A 15096-nucleotide genomic window follows, 5' to 3' on the forward strand; every position below is an offset into this window, starting at 1 on the left:
ATAGATCTATCTCGCAGTTCGTGCAAGGTTCAAATTCCTCGGCTTTTCCCGTGGCGTCACCATAGATCTTATTTTCAATCTTAGTGCTGAATGTTATCTTTTCAATATATTTTAGATTCTACTTCGTCGGCTTTTCCCGTGGCGTCATCGTGCTTGTCCAGAAGAACCCGCCGCACAAGATACGGCTGCTGAACCCACTCACAAAGAAATCGAACACTATGTTTGAGGCGCAGATGCCATCTCGTTTTTCTGAAATCGGCCGTCGTTATCAAATCCCCGACTATGGTCTTCGTTGCCGCACATTACCCGCCGGAAATTGGTTGGGTCGATGAGAGCACTCCAACTAAGGATATAAATGAAGATGGGGATTGGGGAGAAGGAAGATTTTCGATCAAGAACCATTGTTTGCGTTGCATTACCCCGTTCAATGGTGAACCGTATGCGATAGCTGCGGACAATTTTGAGATCGGAAGAATAGTGTGCACCAATGTACGAGTTGCAGCAGCGCGCGAGCACCTGTCAAGATGGAGACACTAATTTCATTTCCGAACTTGGACGTCGAAGTTCTACCTTGTGAAGTCGGATGGTGATCCGCTGCTTGTGTTGTTGGTCGGCGCGGCTTTGGCGGGCAAACCATTGGTGTACCGTGTGGACACTCGGAGCCGCTCTCTCCATCCGGTCGGTAACATTGGCAGTAATGCCTTCTTCGTGAATTATATCCGGTGTATCTCCGTCGACACCGTGAGTGTACCCGACACTTCAACCCGGCAGACATCTACTACACGGATTTGGGTTATATCAGAGAGTACTCTCATGATACAAATGCCTGGGATGAGTGGCCACTACGTGTGGATAGAATATGACTCTACGGTTTGAGAAATGAACACATGCCATACCGTTTGGAGGATGTATTGGCCTCACACTCGCGGACGGAAGGAGTTCAATGAATATTTCCTTGGGGAAATGCACGAATGGAGCGACGAAGAAATATATGGGGAGGAATGAAGAACAAATTCATTCATCCTAATCTTCTTGTTGTCCATACATTGCGTGCGTGATCTTGTATATTTTTGCAGCTTAGTTTGTCGTGAACATTAACAATGTTATTGGCTGCTTTTGGCTGCTGTATGCAGTTTACCTATGTATTATACTTAGTTTTCTCGATTATGCTGTCGTGAATTTATCATATAATAGCTTCTAGATTTGCTACTAGATTTGCTGCCATATTGGGCAAAAAACGAGGGCCAAAAGGCATAAATTACCCCAGAGATTTGCTACTAGATTTGCTCCATATTGAAGAAAGACAGAAATAGAAGCTTCTCTAGATTTGATACTAATTTGGTGAAAAAGACAGAGAGAGAAAGAGGGGAAAAGGTGCTCTTAAAAATGCCAATTTGGGCCGAGAGAGACAAAACCCGGCTCCCGCTCACGTGCAACCAAACGCTTCTCGTCCCGTCCCACACGGTCCCTTTCTACCAGCCCCACGCGACGCGGCCCCACACGACGCGGCCCCACGTACGACGCGGCGCAACACGTCGGCACGTAACGTCCAAATAAACGGATTCCTTCCGTCTGAGCTCCTTCTGCAGGTCTTCAGACAAAGGCTAGGGTAAAACTGAGGAAAAACTAAGGGGCTGGGGAAAACTGAGCACAACTAAGGAACCGAGGGCACGAAAATAGAAATCCCTTGTATATATGCTCATGCTTATGCTTGGGCTATCACTTTTCTCCGAAGAAACATAATGTTCTCTTCCTGACCTACTAAGAGCATCTCGAAAATGGCTCGAACCGGCACGCCTCAAACGGAGTAGGCAAATTTTTGAGCTCAATAGAAGCGCCGGCAACCCCGTGCCGACCGCTTAGCCAAGGACGCGAATCGGGCGCGCCGGTGCCTTGCGAGGCTGAAAATTTTGGGCGTGGGAGCCACCTGTCAGCCACACATCGACAAAATATACATCTTCTCCCCCAAAACCCCGTCCCCTCCGCCGCTCATTTCTCCCGCCAGCCGCTCCATCTCCCATCCAGCCTCCAACCCGAAAAACCCTCGCCGCCGTGCCATGCCATCAAAGAGAAAGGCTCCGGTGAAGGCAGCGAAGCCGCCGACGAATGCGCTGCCGAAGACGCGCACCGTCGCGCTGAAGGAGAATCCGGCGACCATGTCGCAGGAGGAGTGGGACAAGGAGATGGAATGCCGCTCCTTCATCACGCCCGACCGCAGAAGGCGCCGCATCGCCGCCCTCGATGCAGCGAAAGCGGTGGCCACTGCGGAAGCGTGCCTCAGTTTGGGCGGCATCCTCAACACCATCTCGAGCTCACCTTCCTCGCCGAGTTACTACGCGGGGTACAACGCCGACGCACCATCGATCTCGCAGATGCGGCTGTCACAGATGGACGGCCGCGCCCGCTACTCCCCCGAATACGGGGACATCAACATGACCGTCGACAACAACGCGTCGTTCTCGCCGGATTCAGCGGCGAGGGGCAGCGGCGCCTTTCGCTTCCCTGACCTGAACTCGTCGCCTGACCTGCGCCGCACCGAGGGCCACGTGACAGACGACACCGACATTCCCTGCCACCTCTTCCCCGATGACGGCAGGCACACCCACCAGGTGTTCGGCAGCGCGTCCGGCGTGTCCATAGGCGAGAATGAGGTGTGTTTCCTTACTTTTTATGTGTTGTGTGCATCGTAGATACCGGCGGCGACTGAAAGTAGGTAACTTTATGGGAAACGACTAGGACGCGCGCGCTCTGCGCTACGCGTCAGCGTGCGGGATGCGGGATAGCACGCAGGGCCGCTCCGCGCTTGACACGTGGTTGCGCAGCAAACAACATGTCCCCCCATCCAACTACCCACCATTTAAACAGTCTCCACGTCTACCTACCCCCGTCATTAAAAAAGAGAAAAAATAGTGCACCGCGAAATAACATTGCGTGAACATCGCACGGTGCAAAAAACGTCCAAGTCAGTCCATCGTGATAAAAAAGACAGCGGGTGAGCAATACACTGCCAGGATACCCCGCGGTGCAAAAATAATCCAAGGCAGTGCAAAACCGTACAAAAAGGCAGTGCACAGGCGGGGAACTCCGAGAACCATGTGCGGTGCAAAGCGATCCAAGGCAGTGCAAGACCGTACAACAAGGCAGTGTACGGGCGGTGCAGTTCAACACACAGTGCAACAACGATCCAAGGCAGTGCAACGCTGTTGAATAAGGCAGTGCACGCATGGTGCACTGCCAGGATACCGCGCGGTGCAAAAACGGCTCAAGGTAGTGCAACGTGGTACAAAAAAGAAAATGCACGGGCGATGCACTGCCAGGACACCGCGCGGTGCAATATGATCCAAGGCAGCGCAACATGGTACAACAAAGCAGTGCACGGTGGTGCATTTCCACGACACTGTACGGTGCAACAGCGACCTAAGGTAGTGCGACACCATACAGCAAGGCAGTGCACGGTTGGTGCACTACCAGGACACCACGCGGTGTAAAAGCGACTCAAGGCAGTACAAAAATGGTACAAAAAAGCAAATGCACGGGTGATGAATTGCTAGGACACCGGACGGTGCAAAGCGATCCAAGGCAGTGCAAATTGGTACAACAAAGCTGTGCACGACGGTGCACTTCCACGACACTGTGCGGTGCAAAAGCGACCCAAGATAGTGCAATTGAGGCATGAAAGGCAGTCCAAAAAAGGTTCGTCCAAACCTATCAAGATGGGATCTAATTTTGTAGATCTCGACGCGACTAGCACATATATGAAAACGAAACTTTATTTGGATACTCGTTTTGCTAGATATTTCAGTTTTCGTATTCGAATCTACGGAAAAAAAAGGGAAAAGCCACGCAGCGACCTACTCCGCGCCCGCCATGTGTCGCGCTGGGAATGATCCGCGTGGAGCTACAAACGAAGCTGAGCGCTCTCCCCTAGAGGGCGCCCTTGTTCTAGTAAAAATGAACTTTATGCGTATATTGCCGCCGAGGAGGAGATCCTCAACGACATCATACGCGGCCATGCCTGCGAACCCCCCATCGATGAATATGAAGAAGAGGCCGACGAGGACTAAGGTGAGGAGGAGGTCCAGGAGGAGATGATCGACGCCGACACCGGCGTGACCACGACGACGACGCGCAGGCGTTCCGCTGGCTCTCGTGGTCCGAGGTGGAGGTCTTTGGAGGATGAATGTATCATCCAGGCGTGGAAGCAATTGAGCTTTTGCCCCATCACCGGCGCAAACCAAACCGGAGGCAAGTACTACAAGCGCATCCTCAATTGCTTCATGTGGTGACACAGCGTACCACTGCATGGTGTAGTACACAAGTCGTTGATATAACACAAGTGAAACACCGTTCCACTCATATTACATCCCTCAGAGTGGTACAACGGAAACATATGCGAGTCCAAGGTATGTCTATGGAAGTACACACAAACTGTTTACATAAGATCAACACAGCCTCCTACTTTACAGTGAGGTAAAACTTCAAATAAAGCTCCAGAAGAACGACTCGTAGTCTGTCTTATAGCTATCACTATCTCTAGAGATGCTAGGCTGGCTATAGAATTCTAGCTACTTAGGTGCTAGGATTAGGGAAAAGTTCCCTTCTATTACTAGTATAAGCTTCCACTCTAACTGATGCAGAAGTTGACTCCATTGACTTCTTTGATTGGATTCTTCATCTTGTTGCACTTGACTCCTTTGTCTTCGAGTTCCACGGTAGTTTCTCCTTCGGTGCCTTGATCTAAGAAGGGGGTTCAAATGGGAGGGAATGAGTACGAGCGTACTCAGCAAGTTCATATTAGGAAATATGTGTATCATGCACTAGCTAAAGTCATAGGCAAATGCAAGTTTTCATAAACATTTCTTCAAAAGGTTTATTTTATTCTGAAAACTATGCCCGTCAGTCTTCACAGGTTGAACAGAACTTCGTGGAGTTCCTTTCCTGCCGCGTTCGTAGTTCCCTTCCCGGAACAGGGAGTGACAGCCACAATTTCATACCCTCTGCAGAGGTGCGTTACTTTACCTCATAAGAGAACTTATCCTTGTTGCCGGCCAGGAGTATATCCCCGTCCACACTTCCTTTGGTGTGAGGCCCAGTATAAGAACCAAGCCAATCACTGCCTTTTCCGCGACCTTGCATACCCACCCTTTTGTCCACCCATACATCCCCGGTAGACATCTCCCGATCATACGGCTTTACCCCCGATGTACGTCGGACAATCCATCATAGACGATAGAGCCTCTCATCCACACGGATGGGGATTTTAAAGGATTTCCCAACCTACTGCAGTGTTATCTCCAACACCCAGCCAGGCTCCACCGAGTCCGTTGATATGCAAGAGGGAAAAGATACGACTGACTTCCCGCGAGCATTTATAGATCTTATGGTTAACGCGATATGTACGGCGCTAGAATCACTGGACGACATTGGTACTTAGTCCTAGATGAGTAGTACCCATGCAATGGAACCTCCACCAATCAACACATACCATGGTTCCATTGCCCACCACATAGTCATATTCATAATTATAAAATAATACTTTGCTTTTCAATGCAAGAGTGATAAGTATAGTACTTTGCATATAGATTGATAAAAATAATCAAATGACATGAGCAAGCGATGAACTTGCCTTTCTTGACTGCAAGATTATGCAGGCAAAAGCTTCGATACGTGAGAACTCCAAATTCTGAAATACCATCATCGTCCGGTAAGGACAATGTTTAAAGAACTGGCAAAGATGCTATAATGCATAGTATGAGATGCAATCGTCTCGAGCGTAACCTAACCTCGATGATTTAGGATGGATGAGTTGTAAAGATTTCTTTAGGGTGTGTTGCACTTTTAGGGTGGTTCTCAAACAAGGTTCTTATTAGGGTTTGGTTATATTAGCATCATAACCAAGTGATATAAGACATCATAATAATCATACACACAAAGGATAGTAGTGGAATAATATGTAAAGAACAGTTGTCAGTTTTAAGTCCTATAGTGCATGGTTGATGATATTTGTTTTGTACTTCAAAAGAATAACTTTTGAAGAACAAGTTAATTAAGAAATGAGTAGTTTCAATAAGAAATATTACTTGCATGGTTTACTTGTGCAATTGCTTCAAAAGAATAACTTTTGAAGAACAGGTTATATAAAGAACAAGAATTACTACAAATAGGAGCTAAGTAATTATAGGGTTTACTATTGGATTCATTTAGTTTCACTAATAGGAACTAGTTGGTTCTTAACTTGGAATGGGTTTCTATATAGTAAGTATTGGTAGGTTTATTGCTATGGTTTCTTCTAAGCATCATATCAAAGGATGGTTGTCAAGATGGTTCTATAAGTTAGCTATTAGGGTTTACTATGGTTTCACATTTGCTTCACTAAGTAACCTCTAATGGCTTCTAAACTAGATGGTTTATTATTTCTTCAATAGGGTTTAGTTGGATAGGAGCATGTGTTGTGAATTTCTACACATGGTTGGCACTAGGGTTCATCATTATGGTTCTACTAGGGTTTGATGGTTGAGGTTGATTCTAATGGTGTGGTATATAGGAGTGGTGATCAATAGCACTACTCTAATTAACAAGCTAGGGTTTGCATCTAGGTGGCACTAGTGGATCCTATAGGTGTTAACCAAAAATAAAGACATGAAATGATGGTATCATGTGAATTGTACCTAGTTTTATTTTAGTGGATCATGAGTATGCACTCATTGGTTGTTTATTAAGGTTCTACATGTAAAGTTGAAGTGGATATGATCACATGGGCTAAACCCCTAGGGTTTTAGGGTTGCACTAATTTAGGGTGATCACATGAAATAATGAGATCAAGGTCCATGTTTATGTTAGAATTAGCGTTTCTAAATTATGGTACAACTCTTAAAATGATAATTGAAAATAGAGATGTGGTCACTAATTACTTTGAAACAAAATTAATAATGGTTTTAGCATTTATTAACTTTCACAAGAATTAATAATTAGGGCAACTCTTATTTAGGTTTAATTAAGAATTAGGGTTTAACAGTTTCTATTAGGTTTTAAAATACTTAACTTGTTAACTAAAGATGTTTAAATAAACAAGTTTTGAATTACCAAAATAATATTAGCCTTTAGTATTTTCTTACTTAATTATCAATTAAAGAAAAAATGGAAGATAGTAATTTGTAAATTAGGGTTTATGAAATACCACTAATATTTAAGTGGATACAATTATGATACAGCAAATTAATCTTAACATTTTACTTAGTTGCTGAATAGTTAAAATTTAATTTTTGATATTTAACTATTTGTTGAATTCAAATTGTATTTAAAACAAATGGAAACACATAATTAATAGGGTTTTCTATTTTCGTGCCCTCGGTTCCTTAGTTGTGCTCAGTTTTCCCCAGCTCCTTAGTTTTTCCTCAGTTTTCGCCAAGTCCTTGTTTGAAACCCGCAGAAGCAGCTCAGACGGCAGGAATCCGTTAAGTTGACCGTTCCGTGCTGACGAGTGGGGTCGTGTCGTTTGTGGGGTCGCGTCGTGTGGGGCTGGTAGGAAGGAACCGCGTGGGACAGGACGAGACCATGTTTGTGTGGCCGTAGCGTGTGGAGCCGTGTGGGTCCGGGACGTGGGCACGAGTGGTTTCTGTCTCTTTCGCCCAGATTAGCGTTTTCAATGTACCTTTTTCCTCTCTCTCGCTCGATCTCATTCATATTTGATAGCCCAAATTGGTAGCAAATCTAGAGCAGCTTCTCCTTCTGTTTTTTAACGCCATTCATTTCTTTATGCCTTCGTTTTTACCCAATCAGGTATAAAATCTATGGCACAAATCCAGAGAAAATATAGGATAAGCTGCATACAGCAGCCAACATAGCATAGATATATTCACGACAGATCCAACAGTAGTACCGATAGAGCCCTACAACATAAGCTACATTTTACATGAATTTAAGCTGCTCTACGTATAGAGCGAGTCACATACGAGAGTGCAGTGTAGGCATGTTCAACGCCTCCGGGTTGCGCCCGTGACTCGCCTCGGAGGTTGCGCGAGTGAATCCCAAGTGCTTTGTGTTTGGCCATGAACGCATGCACGTTCACCGTCGTTCCAACTCTAGCGCCGCATCCGCCAATGGATTCAGCATGGTTCACCGAGCGAGTTGAAGTCGGTGGCGCGGAGCTTCTGTTGCGCGAAGGGGCACTTGTAAATGCCTCGAGCAAAGGGGCCATCGTAGTGGCCGGATTGCAGCCTCCCGAGGACGTGACGAGTCTTGGTGTGGAAGGACTCGTCGTCGTCGTCGACGTCGCTGCTCCGCACCTGTCACGTAGCACCAAATATCGTGCAAAAAACACGGAGTCAATTGCAACGATGATGGAACAGAGAGTGAACAAAGATCATGCATGATAATATGGGCTCGAAAAAAAGAGGTAGCCTCAGTTACATTGGACACACTTATATCCAGGATTTGAGTGAGTAAACAAAAGATCATGCACAACAAATTTGTACACACCAATTGTTTACTGACCATACCCTGAATCAATTTATGCCCAAATATTCATCATCACCGGCACAAATCTTAAACAAGAGCAAATCACAAGCACTAATAACGCAAGATCTAACACAAAAGGATTGAACTAGGAACAGACGCACCCTAATAACGCAAGATCTAACACAAATGGATTGAACTAGGAACAGACGAACCCTAATAACACTAGATCTAACACAAAAGGATTGAAATGGGATAAGAACAAGGGAGCAAAGGGTTACCTCCGGCTCGTCGTCGATGATACTGGTGTCGTAGGGGTTCTCCGGCCCGACGTACGACACTGGTTCGTACGGGTCCCAAGCGACGGGGGCCGGCCTGGACGAGGGCCTGGACGGTGGCGGCGGCCGATGCGCCGGCGGCTGATGCGCCGGCTGCTACGTTGGAAGCAGCGAAAGGGGCCTCGACGGGGGCAGCGGCCGATGCGCCGGCGGCCGATGCGCCGGCAATGGGCATCTCATTCTTGTCCATCGCCGGCGGTTTTCTTCGGGGTTTTTTCTTCGGTTGTGGAGAAGATGATGGGACAGGAGAGGCGGTTGCAGTGAGAACGTGCGTCGAGGGAGAGAAAGAGGGGCTCTATAAAGACGAAGGTGGCATGTACCGCAACACGTGTCCGCTATGCACGGCTGCAGCGTGCACCGCGACACGAGTCTAACCCTGGGACGTTTGGTGTACTCAGTTATAACCTCGGGCCTTATACAGAAATTTTATCTATACTCAGTTTTCCCCTCGAGTACTTAGACTGGCAAGTGCAATATACTCAGTTTTACCCTCAAGTAGCTGGTCAACAGAGAGTCAACAAATGAGATTAACATATCTAATTGAGTCATTTCATGCGAAAAAAAATCCAAAAAATAAAAACATAGTGGCACCTACTCATGGAGTCTTCCTACGCAAACTGCCACCTAGAAAACCTTAACAAACATATATAAATCAAGTTTTACCCCAAATTGCCACTTCTCAGAATCACTAGTGTAGCTATGAAGATGCATGGTTTTCCACTCAAACCCCTTTGCAAAACATCTTCCCCAAAAACATAGTTTGTCTAAATGATGCCATAATTGTCACACTCATGTATATTTGAATTGCAAATAATTTGATGTATCCCAATATGAATTATATTGTACAAAACACGCATTTTTCATTTTGTAATTCTTTTTGTTTGAATCCCTTAGTCTATTTACTATTTATGTGCCCTTGGATTGTTAGTACTACTCAGTTTTGCCCTCAAGTTCTGTCACAAATTCTCTCGAAGCCCAAACTTATCTCGATTGGTTGAGCCGTTGTCACACGGATCGACTCCACGAACCGTTGATCAACCGATCTAACAGGCGTATACCCCTCCCCGTCTCTTCGTGGCCACACCTCTCTCTCTCTCTTCGTGGCCACCCCTCTCTCTCTCGTCGGTGGATGCATTATTGTCACCCCTCTAACAATTATCAACTATCTTTCGCTTTCCTTTTCTTTTAGGGGATATAGTTTGGGATATAGTTTCGGTAATTTGAAACGGCCCAAAAGTGGTATAATTTTGGTACAAACATGAGGCATACATATTTGCGGATTTCGGTGAATGCATTATTGTCACCCCTCTAACAATTATCAACTATCTTTCGCTTTCCTTTTCTTTTAGGGGATATAGTTTTGGCATATAGTTTTGGTAATTTGAAACGGCCCAAAAGTGGTATAATTTTGGTATAAACATGAGGCATACATATTTGCGGATTACGGTGAATGCATTATTGTCACCCCTCTAACAATTATCAACTATCTTTCGCTTTCCTTTTCTTTTAGGGGATATAGTTTTGGCATATAGTTTTGGTAATTTGAAACGGCCCAAAAGTGGTATAATTTTGGTATAAACATGAGGCATACATATTTGCGGATTTCGGTGAATGCATTATTGTCACCCCTCTAACAATTATCAACTATCTTTCGCTTTCCTTTTCTTTTAGGGGATATAGTTTTGGCATATAGTTTTGGTAATTTGAAATGGCCCAAAAGTGGTATAATTTTGGTATAAACATGAGGCATACATATTTGCGGATTTCGGTGAATGCATTATTGTCACCCCTCTAACAATTATCAACTATCTTTCGCTTTCCTTTTCTTTTAGGGGATATAGTTTTGGCATATTTGGGGGATTTCGGTGAATAAATTATTGGGATTATTTGTCACCCCTCTAACAATTATCAACTTTCTTTAGCATTCCAATATAGTTGGTAATTTCGGTGAAAGCACACACTAACTATTAAAACAACTACAAGTACATGTAACTGAATAATGGATTTGTTACAAGGTATCCATTGTAACAACTTCTAGCGCCTGGTGAGCAATGATAAGAATCCGATCGCAATTATACAACAGAAAAAACAACCAGCCATCAGATTAGCTTGCTTCTTCAACTCGATCAGCTGCCTTAACTGCTTGTTCATTTTCTTCAGTTCTCCCTTCACTTCCACCAGTCCTGCATTGGGAGCATTAGGCATAATCGGAACGACTCCTCTCTCCGCCGCATTCTCTACAACAAGCCTCCCCCTCCCAAATTGCGCTCCCCAATAGCGCCAATTGATTCTTGCAATTGAAGCCTCTGAACGTACACATCGATCCACTCGAAATGCCTGCATTTCTCCAGGATCTGAAAACAACAACGTGAACCCTAAATCCCAAATTCGAGGGAATAACAAGAAAATCGAGAGAAAACAGAGAAATTGGAGCGAGATCTAACCTTATCCCCCTCTCTATATGGCAAGCTCTCGCATGCAAGGAACTCACGTCCACGGTTGCCGTTATCGTCCGTCTTACAGATCGACCGCTTCAGAGGCTCCTGGCGTGGGCAGTCAGGGCATCTTGTCAAAGGCACGGGTCCATACTACGGCCATGAAGAACGGGAGTTCGAAGAGAAACTAGACATCACCCGCCTGCCGGAGAAAGGTTGCCGTTGGCGGAGAAGAAGAACAATGGGGCGCGGGGAAAGAAAGGGGAAGCAATGGCACGGGCACGGGCGCGGGGCTGGCTCGGGCTCCCATTTTGCAACGGTCACCTGGGTAAGCTGTGGGTCCGGCGCACTAACGAGGACAGAGTTGTGGGTCCCACGATGATCTGGATAAGTGAAGACGTGTCCACTGCGGGGCACCAACAGCGGCCCCACTTGCCAGCACCAACCAACGTCAACTAAACGGGAATCCTCCGTCCGAGCTCCTTCTGCGGGTTTCAGCCAAGGTCTTGGGGGAAACTGAGGAAAAACTAAGGGGCTGGGGAAAACTGAGCACAACTAAGGAGCCAAGGGCAGGAAAATAGAAATCCCTAATTAATAAAGTTAAAAATAAGTGAATTTTTATTTTGACACACATTTTTATTTTATATTTTATTTGATAGAGTTTATTTTTGTGAGCATTTTGATTTATTATTTATATTTTTCTGAGTTAAAATGAATTTTATATGATTTTGCAAAGTTTTAGCTATTTACTAGTTTTTGAAATAAATGGAAAACACTAAACACACCGATCTGGATCTAACCCTAGGGACCGACAGGTGGGTCATTTGACAAGGTCAAATGCCACGAGGGCAAAGACCAGTCAAAGCAGCTGAGGTGGCGGTGCCACGTTGATCTCGCCGGAGAGGACGCCGGTGATGCTCCGGCGAGCGACGGAAATGGTGCTAGAAACCCCCAGAGACTACCTAACCTAGCGCGTTCGAACCAGGGTTCGATACTGAGCACGCGAGCATCAACGCCACCACCCAAAGGTCACCGGAGCATCGCCGGTGAACTCGTCTGCGGCGGCACGACTCGGCCAAAATGGAAAACGAGGCTAGGATGCATGCTAGGAAGCGAGAGCTGGCCCTACAGACGCGCAAACTCACCCTGAATATGATGGAGTGGTCGGCGACGATGATTGCTGACAGAGACGAGCTCGATTTCACCATTACCGGCGAGGTACTGCAAAAGGGAATCTTCAAATTTGCGATTGCTCGACCTCCCCTTGATGCTGGGCTCCTCCCAGATGATCTACACGCCAAGGCGCACCTCCTCGACCATGCGCCGGAGGCTGAGGTGGCTCCTACCGCCGTGTTCTTGCTCGACGCCGGCGACAGAGAGTGGAAGATTGCGAGAGATAGAGGATGACTGAGAGAACGAGAAGTGGCGGAGGGGTTCTAGGGTTTCACTGCGAAGCTCCAAGCATACTTATAGAGTTCGGCGAGGCTTGTATCGTAACTTCACCGGCGGCAGTGGCTCGGATGCGTTGTCGACGGTGAGGTGTTCTAGGGCACGAATCTTAGTGCTAATGGATAGGACGGACGCGAGAGGTATAGGGGAGGGTTCTGGAAGCTTCTGCGGCTTCCGAGGCCATCCCAATCCTTGATGAGGGACGTGGCCAGCGAGCTCGTCGCGCTGTCGCCTGGGAAGAAGAAGACGACGACCTCCTTTTGTTTCCTGCCAGCGACGAAACGGTACGTGGTGGTGGGCTGGTTTGCTCGTGGGATGGGCTTCGACGTGGGCTAGACTTCTGGGCTGCTGCGGTCCACCAGGTAAGTCCTCTCTCTCTTCTCTTTTCTATTTTATTTTTTGTTTTCTATTTGTGATTTGAATTCAAATTTTGATTCTGGTTTTGCTTTACAGGTTCAAAAATATTTGAATTATAAGTATAACTTGATAATCATACTTACTGCATAGCTTTGTTGTTTAAACAAATACTTAATATGTGATTAACTTGGTGTTCTTGTGAGGTGCATTTAAAGGTTAAAATGGATATGTACTTAAGGGTTTATCTCAATTCCTATTTAATTTAGGAATCAAATTTGTTTGATTATTTGAATATTATAACAGATGCATGGTAAACATAACATTTTATTTTGCTAATACTTAACAATATGGATTGTTCACAGATAATCTTCATTATGATTAGAGTTTCATATAATTGGTCATGAGGTTGGAATTGTGTTATGATTTTATGTGGATAGTTATTTCCAAGGGTTTAGAGTTTTGCATACTCTTCATTAAGTTGCAATATAAGTAGGCATGAGGCAAGGCAGGGTTCTACTTATCATCCCAATGGGACTTGGATTGAAATTCAAATATGATCTAGGGTTTTAATAGTGATCACCCATGTGATACACAACTAGGATTAGGATATGGGCATAAGCTTTGATCATGTTTTATTGGCTAGCTAGGGTTACTCCTCCATACAAGGCATGAGGATTGGTCTGGGGTTAACGACTAGTGATATACTTATTATTTTATGTGGTAGATGATATCTATTAATCATATAGGTTTATCTTATCATGTATATCTACAAAGCATGATCGTGCATTAGACATGATCAACTTATTCCACACTAATCTCTCTTTATTATTCCTCTAATAACACTCCTCCTAGATCCTTAGGGTTTATAAATAATACCAAGTTGTGATGATTATGGAATTTGTTTCCTAAGGTATTGCTATTGGAATAGGGTTCTCACCTCCAAGATTAAATATTGACTTGAACAACTAGGATTAGTACTTCTCTAATATTTTTGTATGAACATGGCTATGGTTAGTATTATAACTTCTCTCACTTCTCAATGTCCTGAAATATCCTAAGGTTCTACTTAAGAGATGATGATATGATCCTCTAAATATATGGTTTGCCTAGGAATTCTACCTTGATATCTTATGTAGCTTGTTCTTCAGGAAATCTGATAAACCTGCATCTTGCGGTATGCCTCCACCTCCTAGCTTCTTCACCTTGATCCTAGCTAATGTATGGAGTGGCTCTATGTGTGTGTTTCCTTGTATCATATGCTACAAGATGACCAAATGGATGGAGAGTGTGGCTCTATTTATAGGCTTGGGCAAGCTCTAGCATCATGACACATAGGTGGTGACTCTTGTGTTGGTTTGATGAGTAAGGTGCTTATAATTTAAATAAGAATGTGTGGCTTTTATGCACTTAGACCCTGTGATTTACCTTATTTGGTAATAAGTTTGGAAGTGAATTAAATTACACACAAAGGTAGTTGCTAACCTTTAAGTGTTGTGTAATAGTTCTAGTTCCTTTTGATCCAACATATGGATCAAATTATGTCTACCCAAAATAAGGTTTTAGCGAAGATCACAGTGAAGTTTATAGCGCTTGACTTGATGATCTACTTCAATTCCAGCAAGTCAATTGAAACTTCAGTTACTGTGGTAAGTTTTATTTGAAAGCGCGAAAATTCCCCAGATTTTCTATGCATGAATGCAATGCACACTTTGGTTTTCTCTCATTTTATAGCCTCTAAACCTGGGATATTACACTTCAACGAGAAGAAGAACTATGGTGAGTACGCCAACATGTAGATGAACCGGAACGAGGGCGCCCTCTCTCACCGTTGGAACTTGATCAAGGCGGAGTGTAGCAAGTTCCATGGCTACTATGAGAAGATCAAGGCACATAAGGAGAGCGGCAAGACGATGGTGGACTGGGTATGATCTACGCCCATCTTATTTGATGATCCATCTTGTTACATATCTATTTGATGATCCATCTTGTTACATATCAAATGATGATCCAACTTGTTCTATATCTATTTAATGATCGATCTTGTTACATATCTATTTTATGAT

This window comes from Lolium rigidum, chromosome 6 (genome assembly GCF_022539505.1).
Source record: "Lolium rigidum isolate FL_2022 chromosome 6, APGP_CSIRO_Lrig_0.1, whole genome shotgun sequence".
Taxonomy (NCBI): domain Eukaryota; kingdom Viridiplantae; phylum Streptophyta; class Magnoliopsida; order Poales; family Poaceae; genus Lolium; species Lolium rigidum.